The sequence below is a fragment of the Rhinoderma darwinii genome, chromosome 1 (genome assembly GCF_050947455.1).
Source record: "Rhinoderma darwinii isolate aRhiDar2 chromosome 1, aRhiDar2.hap1, whole genome shotgun sequence".
In the NCBI taxonomy this organism is placed as follows: domain Eukaryota; kingdom Metazoa; phylum Chordata; class Amphibia; order Anura; family Rhinodermatidae; genus Rhinoderma; species Rhinoderma darwinii.
The window spans coordinates 277460759-277480606 of record NC_134687.1 but is presented as its reverse complement, the minus strand read 5'-3'; the positions used below and the strand labels follow the sequence as shown (position 1 = coordinate 277480606).

The following is a 19848-nucleotide window of genomic DNA, read 5'->3' as shown; positions in this document are numbered from 1 at the left end:
GTTTCACATTCGATTAAAAAGGACTATGGATTAAAGCATTTAAAGTCAATGGCCATTCTAAGCTGAATGTGCCTGCTCTCGGCAGATCGCCGAAGTTATGCAGCTTAAGGCCTCGCTAGTTCTAGTGTGGGTGACAGTCTGGGAATCCGTGGTGCCTTTGACTTTTAATTATGTTGTTTAGATTTTGTTTCACAATCGATTAAAAAGGACTATGGATTAAAGCATTTATTGTTAATGGCCATTCTCAGCTGAATGTGCCTGCTCTCGTCAGATCGTAGAAGTTACACAGCATAAGGCTTCGCTAGTACCAGTGTGGGAGACTGTCTGGGAATGTTTGGTGCGGTTGACTTTTAATTATGTTGTTTAGATTTTGTTTAACAATCGATTAAAAAGGACTATGGATTAAAGCATTTATTGTCAATGGCCATTCTAAGCTGAATGTGCCTGCTCTCGTCAGATCGCAGAAGTTACACAGCTTAAGGCCTCGCTAGTACTAGTGTGGGAGACTGTCTGGGAATCCGTGGTGTGGTTAACTTTTTTTATTATGTTGTTTAGATTATGTTTCACATTCGATTAAAAAGGACTATGGATTAACGCATATAATGTCATTGGCCATTTTAAGCTGAATGTGCCTGCTCTCGTCAGTTCGCAGAAGTTACACAGCTTAAGGCCTCGCTATTACCAGTGTGGGAGACTGTCTGGGAATCCGTGGTGCGGTTGACTTTTAATTATGTTGTTTATATTTTGTTTCACAATCGATTAAAAAGGACTATGGATTAAAGCATTTACTGTCAATGGCCATTCTAACCTGAATGTGCCTTCTCTCGCCAGATCGCAGAAGTTACACAGCTTAAGGCCTCGCTAGTACCAGTGTGGGAGACTGTCTGGGAATCCGTGGTGCGGTTCCCTTTTTATTATGTCATTTAGATTTTGTTTCACAATCGATTAAAAGGGACTATGGATTAAAGCATTTGTTGTCAATGGCCATTCTTAGCTGAATGTGCCTGCTCTCGTCAGATCGCAGAAGTTACACAGCTTAAGTCCTCGCTAGTACCAGTGTGCCAGACGGTCTTGGAATCCGTGATGCGGTTGACTTTTAATTATGTTGTTTATATTTTGTTTCACAATCGATTAAAAAGGACTATGGATTAAAGCATTTACTGTCAATGGCCATTCTAACCTGAATGTGCCTGCTCTCGTCAGATCGCAGAAGTTACACAGCATAAGGCCTCGCTAGTACCAGTGTGGGAGACTGTCTGGGAATCCGTGGTGCGGTTCACTTTTTATTATGTCGTTTATATTAAGTTTCACATTCGATTAAAAAGGACTATGGATTAAAGCATTTAACATCAATGGCCATTCTAAGCTGAATGTGGCTGCTTTCGTCAGATTGCAGAAGTTACACAGCTTAATGCCGCGCTAGACCCAGTGTGGGAGACTGTCTGGGAATCCGTGGTGAGGTTGAATTTTTATTATGTCGTTTAGATTATGTTTCACAATAGATTAAAAAGGACTATGGATTAAAGCATTTAATGTCAATGGCTATTCTAAGCTGAATGTGCCTGCTCTCGTCGGATCGCCGAAGTTACTCAGCTTAAGGCCTCGCTAGTACCAGTATGGGAGACTCTCTGGGAATCCGTGGTGCGGTTGACTTTTTAGTATGTCGTTTAGATTTTGTTTCACAATCGATTAAAAAGAACTATGGATTAAAGCATTTAATGTCAATGGCCATTCTAAGCTGAATGTGCCTCCTCTCGTCAGTTCGCAGAAGTTACACAGCTTAAGGCCTCGCTCTTACCAGTGTGGGAGACTGTCTGGGAATCCGTGGTGCGGGTGACTTTTAATTATGTTGTTTATATTTTGTTTCACAATCGATTAAAAAGGACTATGGATTAAAGCATTTACTGTCAATGGCCATTCTAACCTGAATGTGCCTGCTCTCGTCAGATCGCAGAAGTTACACAGCATAAGGCCTCGCTAGTACCAGTGTGGGAGACTGTCTGGGAATCCGTGGTGCAGTTCTCTTTTTATTATGTCGTTTATATTAAGTTTCACATTCGATTAAAAAGGACTATGGATTAAAGCATTTAATGTCAATGGCCATTCTAAGCTGAATGTGCCTGCTTTCGTCAGATTGCAGAAGTTACACAGCTTAATGCCGCGCTAGAACCAGTGTGGGAGACTGTCTGGGAATCCGTGGTGAGGATGAATTTTTATTATGTCGTTTAGATTATGTTTCACAATCGATTAAAAAGGACTATGGATTAAAGCATTTAATGTCAATGGCCATTCTAAGCTGAATGTGCCTGCTCTCGTCAGATCGCAGAAGTTACACAGCTTAAGTCCTCGCTAGTACCAGTATGGGAGACTGTCTGGGAATCCGTGGTGCGGTTGACTTTTTAGTATGTCGTTTAGATTTTGTTTCACAATCGATTAAAAAGAACTATGGATTAAAACATTTAATGTCAATGGCCAATCTAAGCTGAATGTGCCTGCTCTCGTCAGATCGCAGAAGTTACACAGCTTAAGTCCTCGCTAGTACCAGTGTGCCAGACTGTCTGGGAATCCGTGGTGCGGTTGACTTTTTAGTATGTCGTTTAGATTTTGTTTCACAATCGATTAAAAAGAACTATGGATTAAAGTATTTAATGTCAATGGCCATTCTAAGCTGAATGTGCCTGCTCTTGTCAGATCGCAGAAGTTACGCAGCTTAAGGTCTCGCTAGTACTAGTGTGGGAGACAGTCTGGGAATCTGTGGTGCCATAGACTTTTAATTATGTTGTTTAGATTTTGTTTCACAATCGATTAAAAAGAACTATGGATTAAAGCATTTATTGGCAATGGCCATTCTAAGCTGAATGTGCCTGCTCTCGTCAGATTGCAGAAGTTATACAGCTTAAGGCCTCGCTAGTACTAGTGTGGGAGACTGTCTGGGAATCCGTGGTGTGGTTGACTTTTTATTATATTTTTTAGATTTTGTTTCACAATCGATTAAAAAGGACTATGGATTAAAGCATTTATAGTCAATGGCCATTCTAACCTGAATGTGCCTGCCCTCGTCAGATCGCAGAAGTTATACAGCTTAAGGCCTCGCTAGTACCTGTGAGGGAGACTGTCTGGGAATCCGTGGTGCGGTTGACTTTTTATGATGTCGTTTAGATTTTGTTTCACATTAGATTAAAAAGGACTATGGATTAAAGCATTTTATGTCAATGGCCATTCTAAGGTGGATGTGCCTGCTCTCGTCAGATCGCGGAAATTACACAGCATAAGCCCTCGCCAGTACCAGTGTGGGAATCCGTGGTGTGATAGACTTTTTATTATGTCATTTAGATTTTGTTTCACAATCGATTAAAAAGAACTATGGATTAAAGCATTTAATGTCAATGGCCATTCTAAGCTGAATGTGCCTGCTCTCGTCAGATCGCCGAAGTTACGCAGCTTAAGGCCTCGCTAGTTCTAGTGTGGGAGACAGTCTGGGAATCCGTGGTGCCTTTGACTTTAAATTATGTTGTTTAGATTTTGTTTCACATTCGATTAAAAAGGACTATGGATTAAAGCATTTATTGTCAATGGCCATTCTAAGCTGAATGTGCCTGCTCTCGTCAGATCGCAGAAGTTACACAGCATAAGGCTTCGCTAGTATCAGTGTGGGAGACTGTCTGGGAATCCGTGGTGCGGTTGACTTTTTATTATGTCGTTTAGCTTTTGTTTCACATTCGATTAAAAAGGACTATGGATTAAAGCATTTAATGTCAATGGCCATTCTAAGCTGAATGTGCCTGCACTCGTCAGGTCGCAGAAGTTACACAGCTTAAGGCCTCGCTAGTACCAGTGTGGATAGACTGTCTGGGAATATTTGGAGCGGTCGACTTTTTATTATGTCGTTTAGATTTTGTTTCACAATCGATTAAAAAGGACTATGGATTAAAGCATTTGATGTCAATGGCCATTCTAACCTGAATGTGCCTGCTCTCGTCAGAGCGCAGAAGTTACACAGCTTAAGGCCTCGCTAGTACCAGTGTGGGAGACTGTCTGGGAATCCGTGGTGCAGTTCACTTTTTATTATGTCGTTTAACTTTTGTTTCACATTCGATTAAAAAGGACTATGTATTAAAGCATTTAATGTCAATGGCCATTCTTTGCTGAATGTGCCTGCTCTCGTCAGATCGCAGAAGTTACACAGCTTAAGTCCTCGCTAGTACCAGTGTGCCAGACGGTCTGGGAATCCGTGGTGCGGTTGCCTTTTTATTATGTCATTTAGATTTTGTTTCACAATCGATTAAAAAGAACTATGGATTAATGCATTTAATGTCAATCGCCATTCTAAGCTGAATGTGCCTGCTCTCGTCAGATCGCCGAAGTTACGCAGCTTAAGGCCTCGCTAGTTCTAGTGTGGGAGACAGTCTGGGAATCCGTGGTGCCTTTGACTTTAAATTATGTTGTTTAGATTTTGTTTCACAATAGATTAAAAGGACTATGGATTAAAGCATTTAACGGCTATGGCCATTCTAAGCTGAATGTGCCTGCCCTCGTCAGATTGCAGAAGTTATACAGCTTAAGGCCTCGCTAGTACCAGTGTGGGAGACTGTCTGGGAATCCGTGGTGCAGTTGACTTTTAATTATGTTGTTTAGATTTTGTTTCACAATCGATTAAAAAGGACTATGGATTAAAGCATTTATTGTCGATGGCCATTCTAAGCTGAATGTGCCTGCTCTCGTCAGATCGCAGAAGTTACACAGCTTAAGGCCTCGCTAGTACCAGTGTGGGAGACTGTCTGGGAATCTGTGGTGTGGTTGACTTTTTATTATGTCGTTTAGATTATGTCTCACAATAGATTAATAAGGACTATGGATCAAAGCATTTAATGTCTATGGCTATTCTAAGCTAAATGGGCCTGCTCTGGTCAGATCGCAGACCTTACACAACTTAAGGCCTCGCCAGTACCAGTGTGGGAGACTGTCTGGGTATCCGTTGTGTGGTTGACTTTTTATTATGTCATTTAGATTTTGTTTCACAATCAATTAAAAAGGACTATGGATTAAATCATTTAAAGTCAATGGCCATTCTAAGCTGAATGTGCCTGCTCACATCATATTGCAGAAGTTACACAGCTTAAGGCCTCGCTAGTACTAGTGTGGGAGACTGTCTGGGAATACGTGGTGCGGTGGACTTTTTATTATGTCGTTTAGATTTTGTTTCACATTCGATTAAAAAGGACTATGGATTAAAGCATTTAATGTCAGTGGCCATTCTAAGCTGAATGTGCCTGCTCTCGTCAGATTGCAGAAGTTACACAGCTTAAGGCCTCGCTAGTATTAGTGTGGGAGACTGTCTGGGAATCCGTAGGGCGGTTGACTTTTTATTATGTCGTTTAGATTTTGTTTCACATTCGATTAAAAAGGACTATGGATTAACGCATTTAATGTCAATGGCCGTTCTAAGCTGAATATGCCTGCTCTCGTCAAGTTACACAGCTTAAGGCCTCGCTAGTACCAGTGTGGGAGACTGTCTGGGAATCAGTGGTGCGGTTGCCTTTTTATTATGTCGTTTAGATTTTGTTTCACAATCGATTAAAAAGGACTATGGATTAAAGCATTTAATGTTGAAGGCCATTCTAAACTGAATGTACCTGCTCTCGTCAGATCGCAGAAGTTACATAGCTTAAGGCCTCGCTAGTACCAGTGTGGGAGACTGTCTGGGAATCAGTGGTGAGGTTGCGTTTTTATTATGTCGTTTAGATTTTGTTTTACAATCGATTAAAAAGGACTATGGATTAAAGCATTTAAAGTCAATGGCCATTCTAAGCTGAATGTGCCTGCTCTCGTCAGATTACAGAAGTTACACAGCTTAAGGCCTCGCTAGCACCAGTGTGGGAGACTGTCTGGGAATACGTGGTGTTGTTGACTTTTTATTATGTCCTTTAGATTATGTTTCACAATAGATTAAAAAGGACTATGGATTAAAGCATTTAATGTCAATGGCCATTCTAAGCTGAATTTGACTGCTCTCGTCAGATCGCAGAATTTACACAGCTTAAGGCCTCGCCAGTACTAGTGAGGGAGACTGTCTGGGAATCCGTGGTGTGGTTGACTTTTTATTATGTCGTTTAGATTTTTTTTCACAATCGATTAAAAAGGACTATGGATTAAAGCGTTTAACATCAAAGGCCATTCTAAGCTGAATGCACCTGCTCTCGTCAGATCGCAGAAGTTACACAGCTTAAGGCCTCGCTAGTACCAGTGTGGGAGACTGTCTGGGAATCAGTGGTGAGGTTGCATTTTTATTATGTCATTTAGATTTTGTCTCACAATCGATTAAAAAGGACTATGGATTAAAGCATTTAATGTCAATGGCCATTCTAAGGTGAATGTGCCTGCTCTCGTCAGATTGCAGAAGTTACACAGCTTAAGGCCTCGCTAGTACCAGTGTGGGAGACTGTATGGGAATCAGTGGTGAGGTTGCCTTTTTATTATGTCGTTTAGATTTTGTTTCACAATCAATTAAAAAGGACTATGGATTAAAGCATTTAGTGTCAATGGCCATTCTAAGCTGAATGTGCCTGCTCTCGTCAAGTTACACAGCTTAAGGCCTCGCTAGTACCAGTGTGGGAGACTGTCTGGGAATCAGTGGTGCAGTTGCCTTTTTATTATGTCGTTTAGATTTTGTTTCACAATCAATTAAAAAGGACTATGGATTAAAGCATTTAATGTCAATGGCCGTTCTAAGCTGAATGTGCCTGCTCTCGTCAGATCGCAGAAGTTACACAGCTTTAGGCCTCGCTAGTACCGGTGTGGGATACTGTTTAGGAATCCGTGGTGTGGTTGAGTTTTTATTATGTCGTTTCGATTTTGTTTCACAATCAATTAAAAAGGATTATGGATTAAAGCATTTAGTGTCAATGGCCATTCTAAGCTGAATGTGCCTGCTCTCGTCAAGTTACACAGCTTAAGGCCTCTCTAGTACCAGTGTGGGAGACTGTCTGGGAATCAGTGTTGCGGTTGCCTTTTTATTATGCCGTTTACATTTTGTTTCACAATCGATTAAAAAGGACTATGGATTAAAGCATTTAATGTCAAAGGCCATTCTAAGCTGAATGTACCTGCTCTCGTCAGATCGCAGAAGCTACACAACTTAAGGCCTCGCTAGTACAAGTGTGGGAGACTGTCTGGGAATCAGTGGTGAGGTTGCCGTTTTATTATGTCGTTTAGATTTTGTTTCACAATCAATTAAAAAGGACTATGGAGTAATGCATTTAGTGTCAATGGCCATTCTAAGCTGAATGTGCCTGCTCTCGTCAAGTTACACAGCTTAAGGCCTCGCTAGTACTAGTGTGGGAGACTGTCTGGGAATCAGTGGTGCGGTTGTATTTTTATTGTCGTTTAGCTTTTGTTTCACAATCGATTAAAAAAACTACGGATTAAAGCATTTAATGTCATTGGCCATTCTAAGCTGAATGTGCCTGCTCTCGTCAAGTTACGCAGCTTAAGGCCTTGCTAGACCAGTGTGAGAGACTGTCTGGGAATTCGTGGTGCGGTTGCCTTTTTGTTATGTCGTTTAGATTTTGTTTCACAATCGATTAAAAAGGACTATGGATTAACGCATTTAATGTCAATGGCCATTCTAAGCTGAATGTGCCTCCTCTCGTCAAGTTACACAGCTTAAGACCTCGCTAGTACCAGTGTGGGAGACTGCCTGGGAATCAGTGGTGCGTTTGCCTTTTTATTATGTCGTTTAGATTTTGTTTTACTATCGATTAAAAAGGACTATGGATTAAAGCGTTTAATGTCAATGGCCATTCTAAGTTGAATGTTCCTGCTCTCATGAGATTGCAGAAGTTACACAGCTTAAGGCATCGCTAGTACCAGTGTGGGAGACTGTCTGGGAAAACGTGGTGCGGTTGACTTTTTATTATGTCGTTTAGATTTTGTTTCACATTCGATTAAAAAGGACTATGGATTAAAGCATTTAATGTCAATGGCCATTCTAAGCTGAATGTGCCTGCTCTCGTCAGATTGCAGAAGTTACACAGCTTAAGGCCTCGCTAGTACCAGTGTGGGAGACTGTCTGGCAATCGGTGGTGCGGTTGACGTTGAATTATGTCGTTTAGATTATGTTTCACAATCGATAAAAAAGGACTATGGATTAAAGCATTCATTGTCAATGGCCATTCTAAGCTGAATGTACCTGCTCTTGTCAGATCGCAGAAGTTACATAGCTTAAGGCCTCGCTAGTACCAGTGTGGTAGATTTTCAGAGAATCCGTGGTGCGGTTGACTTCTAATTATGTTGTTTAGATTTTGTTTCACAATAGATTAAAAAGGACTATGGATTAAACCATTTACTGTTAATGGCCATTCTAAGCTAAATGTGCCTGCTCTCGTCAAATCGTTGAAGTTACACAGCTTTAGGCCTCGCTAGTACCGGTGTGGGAGACTGTCTGGGAATCCGTGGTGTGGTTGACTTTTTATTATGTCGTTTAGCTTTTGTTTCACATTCGATTAAAAAGGACTATGGATTAACGCATTTAATGTCAATGGCCATTCTAAGCTGGATATGCCTGCTCTCGTCAAGTTACACAGCTTAAGGCCTCGCTAGTACCAGTGTGGGAGACTGTCTGGGAATCAGTGGTGCGGTTGCCTTTTTATTATGTCGTTTAGATTTTGTTTCACAATCGATTAAAAAGGACTATGGATTAAAGCATTTAATGTCGAAGGCCATTCTAAACTGAATGTACCTGCTCTCGTCAGATCGCAGAAGTTACATAGCTTAAGGCCTCGCTAGTACCAGTGTGGGAGACTGTCTGGGAATCAGTGGTGAGGTTGCGTTTTTTTATGTCGTTTAGATTTTGTTTCACAATCGATTAAAAAGGACTATGGATTAAAGCATTTAAAGTCAATGGCCATTCTAAGCTGAATGTGCCTGCTCTCGTCAGATTACAGAAGTTACACAGCATAAGGCCTCACTAGTACCAGTGTGGGAGACTGTCTGGGAATCCGTGGTGCGGTTGCCTTTTTATTATGTGGTTTAGATTTTGTTTCACAATAGATTAAAAAGGACTATGGATTAAAGCATTTATTGTTAATGGCCATTCTAAGCTGAATGTGCCTGCTCTCGTCAAATCGTTGAAGTTACACAGCTTAAGGTCTCGCTAGCACCAGTGTGGGAGACTGTCTGGGAATACGTGGTGTTGTTGACTTTTTATTATGTCCTTTAGATTATGTTTCACAATAGATTAAAAAGGACTATGGATTAAAGCATTTAATGTCAATGGCCATTCTAAGCTGAATGTTCCTGCTCTCGTCAGATCGCAGAACTTACACAGCTTAAGGCCTCGCCAGTACTAGTGAGGGAGACTGTCTGGGAATCCGTGGTGTGGTTGACTCTTTATTATGTCGTTTAGATTTTTTTCCCCAATCGATTAAAAAGGACTATGGATTAAAGCGTTTAACGTCAAAGGCCATTCTAAGCTGAATGCACCTGCTCTCGTCAGATCGCAGAAGTTACACAGCTTAAGGCCTCGCTAGTACCAGTGTGGGAGACTGTCTGGGAATCAGTGGTGAGGTTGCCTTTTTATTATGTCGTTTAGATTTTGTCTCACAATCGATTAAAAAGGACTATGGATTAAAGCATTCAATGTCAATGGCCATTCTAAGGTGAATGTGCCTGCTCTCGTCAGATCGCAGAAGTTACACAGCTTAAGGCCTCGCTAGTACCAGTGTGGGAGACTGTATGGGAATCAGTGGTGAGGTTGCCTTTTCATTATGTCGTTTAGATTTTGTTTCACAATCAATTAAAAAGGACTATGGATTAAAGCATTTAACGTCAATGGCCGTTCTAAGCTGAATGTGCCTGCTCTCGTCAGATCGCAGAAGTTACACAGCTTTAGGCCTCGCTAGTACCGGTGTGGGATACTGTTTAGGAATCCGTGGTGTGGTCGACTTTTTATTATGTCGTTTCGATTTTGTTTCACAATCAACTAAAAAGGACTACGGATTAAAGCATTTAGTGTCAATGGCCATTCTAAGCTGAATGTGCTTGCTCTCGTCAAGTTACACAGCTTAAGGCCTCGCTAGTACCAGTGTGAGAGACTGTCTGGGAATCAGTGTTGCGGTTGCCTTTTTATTATGCCGTTTACATTTTGTTTCACAATCGATTAAAAAGGACTATGGATTAAAGCATTTAATGTCAAAGGCCATTCTAAGCTGAATGTACCTGCTCTCGTCAGATCGCAGAAGCTACACAACTTAAGGCCTCGCTAGTACAAGTGTGGGAGACTGTCTGGGAATCAGTGGTGAGGTTGCCTTTTTATTATGTCGTTTAGATTTTGTTTCACAATCAATTAAAAGTGACTATGGAGTAAAGCATTTTGTGTCAATTGCCATTCTAAGCTGAATGTGCCTGCTCTCGTCAAGTTACACAGCTTAAGGCCTCGCTAGTACCAGTGTGGGAGACTGTCTGGGAATCAGTGGTGCGGTTGTATTTTTATTGTCGTTTAGATTTTGTTTCACAATCGATTAAAAAGGACTATGGATTAACGCATTTAATGTCAATGGCCATTCTAAGCTGAATGTGCCTGCTCTCGTCAGATCGCAGAAGTTACACAGCTTTAGGACTCGCTAGTACCGGTGTGGGAGACTGTCTGGAAATCCGTGGTGTTGTTGACTTTTTATTATGTCGTTTAGATTTTTTTTCCCAATCAATTAAAAAGGACTATGGATTAAAGCATTTAATGTCAATGGCCATTCTAAGCTGAATGTGACTGCTCTCGTCAGTTCGCAGAAGTTACACAGCTTAAGGCCTCGCTAGTACCAGTGTGGGAGACTGCCTGGGAAAACGTGGTGCGGTTGACCTTTTATTATGTCGTTTAGATTTTGTTTCACATTCGATTAAAAAGGACTATGGATTAAAGCATTAAATGTCAATTGCCATTCTAAGCTGAATGTGCCTGCTCTCGGCAGATCGCACAAGTTACACTGCTTAAAGGCATGGTGTTGCCCGAAAAACATGTTTTTTTTTTAAAATTTAAACATTTAGTGTGTGGGTGATTAAACATTGTTCAAATTTTTTTTATTTTTTTCGCGAGTCAGGAAATATTATAAATTTTTTCTAATTTATAATACTACCCACTTTTGGTCACTAGATGGAGCTAGTTCCCAAAATTGCAGCATTGCAACATTGGGTTAAAAGCTCTCGCTCTAGTGAGCTCTCAGCATCCCCCCCTCCTTTATCCTGGCTAGTGCCGGGATAAACGAGGGGTTTGAAAGGTTTAACCTCCTACACTGTGTGTCGCCATTTTTTGAGGTAACCCACAGTGTAGTAGGTTTACATACAGTAGTAAACACACACAAACACTAACATACATTGAAATCTCTTACCTGCTCCTGCCGCCGCGGCTCCCTCCGGCCCGTCCGCTCCCTTTGCTGCCGCTGTTCCATGTGCACAAGTCCGGAAGCCGCGACCGGAAGTAGTAATATTACTGTCCGGCCGCGACTTCCGGTCCACAGGAAAATGGCGCCGGACGGCGCCAATTTCGAATAGGACTGTGTGGGAGCGGCGCATGCGCAGTTCCCACACAGACGCCGTACACGGACGTGAATGGGACGGGAGCCGTTCACAGTCCCTATGGGACTGTGGCTGCCGTACTCCATGTCTGTGTGTGTCGTTAATCGACACACACAGAAATGGAACAAAAAATGGCAGCCCCCATAGGGAAGAAAAAGTGTAAAAATAAGAAACAGTAAAACACAAACACACAAATGAATATAAACGTTTTTATTAAAGCACTAACATCTTTAACATATAAAAAAATTATTTGTGATGACACTATTCCTTTAAGTCCTTGCTAGTACCAGTGTGGGAGACTGTCTGGGAATCCGTGGTGCGGTTGACTTTTCATTATGTCGTTTAGATTATGTTTCACATTCGATTAAAAAGGACTATGGATTAAAGCATTTAATGTCAATGGCCATTCCAAGCTGAATGTGCCTGCTCTCGTCAGATTGCAGAAGTTACACAGCTTAAGGCCTCGCTAGTACCAGTGTGGGAGACTGTCTGGGAATCCATGGTGTGGTTGAATTTTAATTATGTTGTTTAGATTTTGTTTCACAATCGATTAAAAAGGACTATGGATTAAAGCTTCTAATGTCAATGGCCAGTCTAAGCTGAATGTGCCTGCTCTCGTCAGATCTCAGAAGTTACACAGCTTAAGTCCTCGCTAGTACCAGTGTGGGAGACTGTCTGGGAATACGTGATGCGGTTGACTTTTTATTATGTCGTTTAGATTTTGTTTCACAATCGATTAAAAAGGACTATGGATTAAAACACCTAATGTCAATGGCCATTCTAAGCTGAATGTGCCTGCTCTCATCAGATCGCAGAAGTTACACATCTTAAGGCCTCGCTAGTACATGTGTGGGGGACGGTCTGGCAATCCGTGGTGCGGTTGACTATTTATTATGTCGTTTAGATTTTGTTTCACAATCGATTAAAAAGGACTATGGATTAAAGCATTTAATGTCAAATGCCATTCTAAGCTGAATGTGCCTGCTCTCGTCAGATCGCAGAATTTACACAGCTTAATGCCTCGCTAGTACCAGTGTGGGAGACTGTCTGGGAATCCGTAGTGCGGTTGACTTTTAATTATGTTGTTTAGATTTTGTTTCACAATCGATTAAAAAGGACTATAAATTAAAGCATTTATTGTCAAAGGCCATTCTAAGCTGACTGGGCCTGTTCTCGTCAGATCGCAGAAGTTACACAGCTTAAGGCCTCGCTAGTACCAGTGTGGGAGACTGTCTGGGAATCCGTGGTGCGGTTGCCTTTTTATTATGTCGTTTTAGATTTTGTTTCACATTCAATTAAAAAGGACTATGGATTAAAGCATTTAATGTCAATGGCCATTCTAAGCTGAATGTGCCTGCTCTCGTCAGATCGCAGAAGTTACACAGCTTAAGGCCTCGCTAGTACTAGTGTGGGAGACTGTCTGGGAATCCGTGGTGTGGTTGACTTTTTATTATGTCGTTTAGAGTATGTTTCACATTCGATTAAAAAGGACTATGGATTAAAGCATTTAAGGTCAAATGCCATTCTAAGCTGGCTGGGCCTGTTCTCGTCAGATCGCAGAAGTTACACAGCTTAAGGCCTCGCTAGTACCAGTGTGGGAGACTGTCTGGGAATCCGTGGTGCGGTTGACTTTTTATTATGTCGTTTTAGATTTTGTTTCACATTCGATTAAAAAGGACTATGGATTAAAGCATTTAACGTCAATGGCCATTCTAAGCTGAATGTGCCTGCTCTCGTCAGGTCGCAGAAGTTACACAGCTTAAGGCCTCGCTAGTACCAGTGTTGGAGACTGTCTGGGAATCCGATGTGCGGTTGACTTTTTATTAAGTCATTTAGATTTTGTTTCACAATCGATTAAAAAGGACTATGGATTAAAGCATTTAATGTCAAAGGCCATTCTAAGCTGAATGTGCCTGCTCTCGTCAGATCGCAGAAGTTACATAGCTTTAGACCTCGCTGGTACCAGTTTGGGAAACTGTCTGGGAATCCGTGGTACGGTTGTATTTTTATTATGTCGTTTAGATTTTGTTTCACAATCGATTAAAAAGGACTATGGATTAAATTATTTAATGTCAATGGCCATTCTAAGCTGAATGTTCCTGCTCTCATCAGATCGCAGAAGTTACACAACTTAAGGCCTCGCTAGTACCAGCGTGGGTGACTGTCTGGGAATCCGTGGTGCGGTTTTCTTTTTATTATGTCGTTTAGATTTTTGTCTCATAATCGATTAAAAAGGACTATAGATTAATGCATTTAATTTCAAAGGCCATTCTAAGCTGAATGTGCCTTCTCTCGTCAGATCGCAGATGTTACAGAGCTTAAGACCTCGCTAGTACCAGTGTGGGAGACTGTCTGTGAATCCGTGGTGCAGTTGACTTTTTATTATGTCGTTTAGATTTTGTTTCACAATCGATTCAAAAGGACTATGGATTAAAGCATTTAATGCCAATGGCCATTCTAAGCTGAATGTGCCTCGTTCGTCAGATCGCAGAAGTTACGTGGCTCAAGGCCTCGTTAGAACCATTGTGGGAGACTGTCTGGGAATCCGTGGTGCAGTTACCTTTTTATTATGTCATTTAGATTTTGTTTCACAATAGATTAAAAAGGACTATGTATTAAAGAATATAATGTTAATGGCCGTTCTAAGCTGAATGTGCCTGCTCTCGTCAGGTCGCAGAAGTTACACAGTTTAATGCCTAGCTAGTACCAGTGTGGGAGACTGTCTGGGAATCCGTGGTGCCTTTGACATTTTATTATGTCGTTTAGATTTTGTTTTACAATCGATTAAAAAGGACTATGGATTAAAGCATTTTACGTCTATGGCAATTCTAAGCTGAATATGCTTGCTCTCGGCAGATTGCAGAAGTTACACAACTTAAGGCCTCGCTAGTACCAGTGTGGGAGACTGTCTTGGAATATGTGGTGTGGTTGACTTTTCATTATGTTGTTTAGATTTTGTTTCACAATCGATTAAAAATAAAAATATAATAAATCTTTAAAAGTTAATGGCCATTCTAAGCTGAAATCTGCCTTTTCTCGTCAAATCGCAGATGAATAACACTTTAAGACCTCGCTAGTACCAGTGTGTGAGACTGTCTGGGAATCCGTGGTGCGGTTGACTTTTTATTATGTCGTTTAGATTTTGTTTCACAATCGATTAAAAAGGACTATGGATTAAAGCATTTAATGTCAATGGCCATTCTAAGCTGAATGTGCATGCTTTCGTCAGATCACAGAAATTACATAGCTTAAGGCCTCGCTAGTACCATTGTGGGAGACTGTCTGGGAATCCGTGGTGCGGTTAAGTTTTTATTATGTCGTTTAGATTTTGTTTCACAATCGATTAAAAAGGACTATGGATTAAAGTATTTAATGTCAATGGCCATTCTAAGCTGAATGTTCCTGCTCTCATGAGATCGCAGAAGTTACACAGTTTAAGGCCTCGCTAGTACCAGGGTGGGTGACTGTCTGGGAATCCGTGGTGCGGTTTGCTTTTTATTATGTCGTTTAGATTTTGTTTCAAAATCGATTAAAAAGGACTATGGATTAAACCATTTAATGTCAATGGCCATTCTAAGCTGAATGTGCATGCTTTCGTCAGATCACAGAAATTACATAGCTTAAGGCCTCGCTAGTACCATTGTGGGAGACTGTCTGTGAATCCGTGGTGCGGTTGACTTTTTATTATGTCGTTTAGATTTTGTTTCACAATTGATTAAAAAGGACTATGGATTCAAGCATTTAAAGTCAATGGCCATTCTAAGCTGAATGTACCTGCTCTCGTCAGATCGCAGAAGTTACACAGCGTAAGGCCTCGCTAGTACAAGTGAGGGAGACTGTCTGGGAATCCGTGCTGCGGTTGACTTATTAATATCTCGTTTAGATTTTGTTTCACAATAGATTAAAAAGGACTAAGGATGAAAGCATTCAATGTCAATGGCCATTCTAAGCTGAATGTACCTGCTCTCGTCAGATCGCAGAAGTTACACAGCTTAAGGCCTCGCTAGTACCAGTGTTGGAGGCTGTCTGGGAATCTGTGGTGCGGTTGACTTTTTATTGTCGTTTAGATTTTGTTTCACAATAGATTAAAAAGGACTATGGATTAAAGTTTTATTGTCAATGGACATTCTAAGCTGAATATGCCTGCTCTTGTCAGATTGCAGAATTTACACAGCATAAGGCCTCGCTAGTACCAGTGTGGGAGACTGTCTGGGAATCTGTGGTGCTGCGGTTGACTTATTAATATTTCGTTTAGATTTTGTTTCACAATCGATTAAAAAGGACTATGGATTAAAGCATTTGACGTCAATGGCCACTCTAAGCTGAATGAGCCTGCTCTCGTTACATCGCTGAAGTTTCACAGCTTAAGGCCTTGCTAGTACTAGTGTGGGAGACAGTCTGGGAATCCGTGTTGCGGCTGACTTTTTATTATGTAGTTTAGATTTTGTTACAAAACAGATTAAAAAGGACTATGGATTAAAGCATATAATGTCAATGGCCATTCTAAGCTGAATGTGCCTGCTCTCGTCATATTGCAGAAGTTACACAGTTTAAGGCCTCACTAGTACCAGTGTGGGAGACTGTCTGGGAAACCGTGGTGCGTTTGGCTTTTTATTATGTCGTTTAGATTTTGTTTCACAATCGATTAAAAAGGACTATGGATTAAAGCTTTTTATGTCTATGGCAATTCTAAGTTGAATGTGCTTGCTCTCGTCAGATTGCAGAACTTATACAACTTAAGGCCTCGCTAGTACCAGTGTGAGAGACTGTCTTGGAATCTGTGGTGTGGTTGACTTTTTATTATGTTGTTTAGATTTTGTTTCACAATCGATTAAAAATAAAAATATACTAAAGCTTTCAAAGTTAATGGCCGTTCTAAGCTGAAATGTGCCTTTTCTCGTCAAATCGCAGATGAATAACACTTTAAGACCTCGCTAGTACCAGTGTGGGAGACTGTCTGGGAATCTGTGGTGCGGTTGACTTTTTATTATGTAGTTTAGATTTTGTTTCACAATTGATTAAAAAGGACTATAGATTAAAGCATTTAATGTCAATTGACATTCTAAGCTGAAGTTGCCTGCTCTCGTCAGATCGCAGAAGTTACACAGCTTTAGGCCTCGCTAATACCAGTGTTGGAGGCGGTCTCGGAAATTTGTGGTGCGGTTGACTTTATATTATGTCGTTTAGATTTTGTTTCACAATCGATTCAAAAGGACTATGGATTAAAGCATTTAATGCCAATGGCCATTCTAAGCTGAATGTGCCTGCTCTCGTCAGATCGCCGAAGTTACACGGCTCAAGGCCTCGCTAGTACCATTGTGGGAGACTGTCTGGGAATCGGTGGTGCGGTTGACATTTTATTATGTCGTTTAGATTTTGTTTCACAATCGATTAAAAAGGACTATGGATTAAAGCATTTTATGTTAATGGACATTCAAAGCTGAATGTGCCTGCTCTCGTCAGATTGCAGAAGTTACACAGCTTAATCCCTCGCTAGTACCAGTGTGGGAGACTGTCTGGGAATCCGTGGTGCGGTTGACCTTTTATTATGTCGTTTAGCTTTTGTTTCACAATCGATTAAAAAGGACTATGGATTAAAGTATTTAATGTCAATGGCCTTCCTAAACTGAATGTTCCTGCTCTCGTCAGATCGCAGAAGTTACACAGCTTAAGGCCTCGCTAGTACCAGTGTGGGAGACTGTCTGGGAATCCGTGGTGCGGTTGACTTTTTATTATGTCGTTTAGATTTTGTTTCATAATCGATTAAAAAGGACTATGGATTAAAGCATTTAATTTCAAAGGCCATTCAAAGCTGAATGTGCCTTCTCTCGTCAGATCGCGGAAGTTACAGAGCTTAAGGCCTCGCTAGTACCAGCGTGGGAGACGGTCTGGGAATCCGTGGTGCGGTTGACTTTTTATTATGTCGTTTAGATTTTGTTTCACAATTGATTCAAAAGGACTATGGATTAAAGCATTTAATGTCAATGGACATTCTAAGCTGAATGTGCCTGCTCTCGACAGATCACAGAAATTACACAGATTAAGGCCTCGCTGGTACCAGTGAGGTAGACTTTTTATTACGTCGTTTAGATTTTGTTTCACAATCGATTCAAAAGGACTATGGATTAATGCATTTAATGCCAATGGCCATTCTAAGCTGAATGTGCCTGCGTTCGTCAGATCGCAGAAGGTACACGGCTCAAGGCCTCGTTAGTACCATTGTGGGAGACTGTCTGGGAATCCGTGGTGCGGTTGCCATTTTAATTCTGTCGTTTAGATTTTGTTTCACAATCGATTAAAAAGGACTATGGATTAAAGCATCTAATGGCAAAGGCCATTCTAAGCTGAATGTGCCTGCTCTCGTCAGATCGCTGAAGTTACACAGCTTTAGACCTCGCTGGTACCAGTTTGGGAGACTGTCTTGGAATCCGTGGTGCGGTTGACTTTTTATTATGTCGTTTAGATTTTGTTTCACAATCGATTCAAAAGGACTATGGATTAAAGTATTTAATGTTAATGGCCATTCTAAGCTGAATGTGCCTCCTCTCGTCAGATCACAGAAATTACACAGATTAAGGCCTCGCTAGTACCAGTGAGGGAGACTTTTTATTATGTCGTTTAGATTTTGTTTCACAATCGATTCAAAAGGACTATGGATTAATGAATTTAATGCTAATTGCGATTCTAAGCTGAATGTGCCTGCGTTCGTCAGATCGCAGAAGTTACACAGATTAAGCCCTTGCTAGTACCATTGTGGGAGACTGTCTGGGAATCAGTGGTGCAGTTGACTTTTTATTATGTCGTTTAGATTTTGTTTCACAATCGATTACAAAGGACTTTGGATTAAAGCATTTAATGCCAATGGCCATTCTAAGCTGAATGTGCCTGCCCTCGTCAGATCGCAGAAGTTACACAGCTTAAGGCCTCGCTAGTACCAGTGTGGGCGACTGTCTGGGAATCCGTGGTGTGGTTGTCTTTTTATTATGTCGTTTAGATTTAGTTTAATAATCGATTAAAATGGACTATGGATTAAAGCATTTAATGTCGATGGCCATTCTAAGCTGAATGTGCCTGCTCTCGTCAGATCACAGAAGTTACACAGCTTAAGGCCTCACTAGTACCAGTGTGGGAGACTGTCTGGTACTCCGTGGTGCAGTTGACTTTTTATTATGCCGTTTAGATTTTGTTTCACAATCGATTAAAAAGGACTATGGATTAAAGCATTTATTGTCAATGGCCATTCTAAGCTGAATGTGCCTGCTCTTTTCCCACCGATCAAAACTTCTGACTTGTTACTATGACATGTTGAAAGTTTAGGTACACATTATACAATGTTTTTATTAACCATTTTTCAAATACAAAAAGATAACCATAAATACAATAGACATATTAATTTAATCACATATTATGACAGTGCTATATTGTTATGCAAAAACAAGAAATTTTCCATTTTCTAAGTAAATCAAGAGGTTATAGGTATAATGAGAATACGATACCTGGGGTGACCATTCAAGCTATTGAACTTCACTGTAAGTGTGGTTCTGTCCAAATAATGAATAAGCAACGTTTTCTTTCAAGGAACACGCCATCAGTAGAATAAAAAAACACGGAAACTATAGATTTTGGTAAGTGTAGTTACTGAGGGGTAGGGAGGAACAGGTGGATGCGTGGTTCATCTAACAGTAAAACACAACTACCCTGAGAGAAGGGAGATTATGTAGCAAATTGCGTGTCACCTAATAATTGACGTTCCAAGTTCCCAGTTAGTAGAGCTAAAGCAATCAGTAAGCTTTTGTATTAAATGTGATGGGAGAAAGAGAATAAATTTATCTCATAATGAAAAAAAACTGTGCAACTCGACTTTCTTTACAAAGCGAGGTCTTAATCCAGTCCATCTGAAATAGGTAAGATAGTTTTTCCCAAAAAATACGAAGAGTGGGAGGAGCAGTCCCAGATCTGTGGGTTTTAATTAAGTGTTCTATACCAGAAAAATATTTAGATTGGTGGAAATTAAGAGAAATTAAGAAAGGGGAATACCGTAGAAGGTTAAGATGTTGCTACCTTAATAAAATTTGATAGTGGTCAGAGCCTTCGTAAATTAGTTGAAATAAAATACAATTGAGGATGTTTTAGACTATTGGACCAGATTTAAGGATGGAGTACAAAATACACTGATTTGGTTTTGGTAGATGGGGATAATTTTAATCGCTTAGAGTTAATTACTACTTTTGTAGATGGACTGGTAGATGAACTTATGGTAGAAATATCTTTACATACCCCTGA

At 40.7% G+C, this 19848-nt stretch overlaps 23 pseudogenes; all 23 read left to right on the top strand.

Moving 5' to 3' along the window:
• Positions 1-416: 416 nt before the first annotated feature.
• On the top strand, positions 417-535 carry LOC142738076 (5S ribosomal RNA; annotated as a pseudogene).
• A 999-nt stretch (positions 536-1534) lies between these two features.
• LOC142691549 (5S ribosomal RNA) lies at positions 1535-1653 on the top strand (annotated as a pseudogene).
• A 625-nt stretch (positions 1654-2278) lies between these two features.
• Positions 2279-2397, top strand: LOC142736217 (5S ribosomal RNA; annotated as a pseudogene).
• A 253-nt stretch (positions 2398-2650) lies between these two features.
• Positions 2651-2769, top strand: LOC142682692 (5S ribosomal RNA; annotated as a pseudogene).
• Positions 2770-2836: 67 nt separating this feature from the next.
• LOC142689150 (5S ribosomal RNA) lies at positions 2837-2955 on the top strand (annotated as a pseudogene).
• Positions 2956-3382: 427 nt separating this feature from the next.
• Positions 3383-3501, top strand: LOC142688823 (5S ribosomal RNA; annotated as a pseudogene).
• A 67-nt stretch (positions 3502-3568) lies between these two features.
• LOC142700536 (5S ribosomal RNA) lies at positions 3569-3687 on the top strand (annotated as a pseudogene).
• Positions 3688-3941: 254 nt separating this feature from the next.
• Positions 3942-4060, top strand: LOC142705234 (5S ribosomal RNA; annotated as a pseudogene).
• A 624-nt stretch (positions 4061-4684) lies between these two features.
• Positions 4685-4803, top strand: LOC142738260 (5S ribosomal RNA; annotated as a pseudogene).
• A 988-nt stretch (positions 4804-5791) lies between these two features.
• LOC142707945 (5S ribosomal RNA) lies at positions 5792-5910 on the top strand (annotated as a pseudogene).
• Positions 5911-7788: 1878 nt separating this feature from the next.
• LOC142710549 (5S ribosomal RNA) lies at positions 7789-7907 on the top strand (annotated as a pseudogene).
• A 1359-nt stretch (positions 7908-9266) lies between these two features.
• Positions 9267-9385, top strand: LOC142700988 (5S ribosomal RNA; annotated as a pseudogene).
• A 67-nt stretch (positions 9386-9452) lies between these two features.
• LOC142700677 (5S ribosomal RNA) lies at positions 9453-9571 on the top strand (annotated as a pseudogene).
• Positions 9572-10548: 977 nt separating this feature from the next.
• Positions 10549-10667, top strand: LOC142689909 (5S ribosomal RNA; annotated as a pseudogene).
• A 67-nt stretch (positions 10668-10734) lies between these two features.
• On the top strand, positions 10735-10853 carry LOC142666761 (5S ribosomal RNA; annotated as a pseudogene).
• A 2038-nt stretch (positions 10854-12891) lies between these two features.
• LOC142729201 (5S ribosomal RNA) lies at positions 12892-13010 on the top strand (annotated as a pseudogene).
• Positions 13011-13077: 67 nt separating this feature from the next.
• Positions 13078-13196, top strand: LOC142702384 (5S ribosomal RNA; annotated as a pseudogene).
• Positions 13197-13264: 68 nt separating this feature from the next.
• Positions 13265-13383, top strand: LOC142702415 (5S ribosomal RNA; annotated as a pseudogene).
• A 253-nt stretch (positions 13384-13636) lies between these two features.
• LOC142677392 (5S ribosomal RNA) lies at positions 13637-13755 on the top strand (annotated as a pseudogene).
• A 1184-nt stretch (positions 13756-14939) lies between these two features.
• Positions 14940-15058, top strand: LOC142737263 (5S ribosomal RNA; annotated as a pseudogene).
• Positions 15059-15497: 439 nt separating this feature from the next.
• LOC142738020 (5S ribosomal RNA) lies at positions 15498-15616 on the top strand (annotated as a pseudogene).
• Positions 15617-17173: 1557 nt separating this feature from the next.
• On the top strand, positions 17174-17292 carry LOC142679075 (5S ribosomal RNA; annotated as a pseudogene).
• Positions 17293-18422: 1130 nt separating this feature from the next.
• On the top strand, positions 18423-18541 carry LOC142691693 (5S ribosomal RNA; annotated as a pseudogene).
• Positions 18542-19848: the final 1307 nt, after the last annotated feature.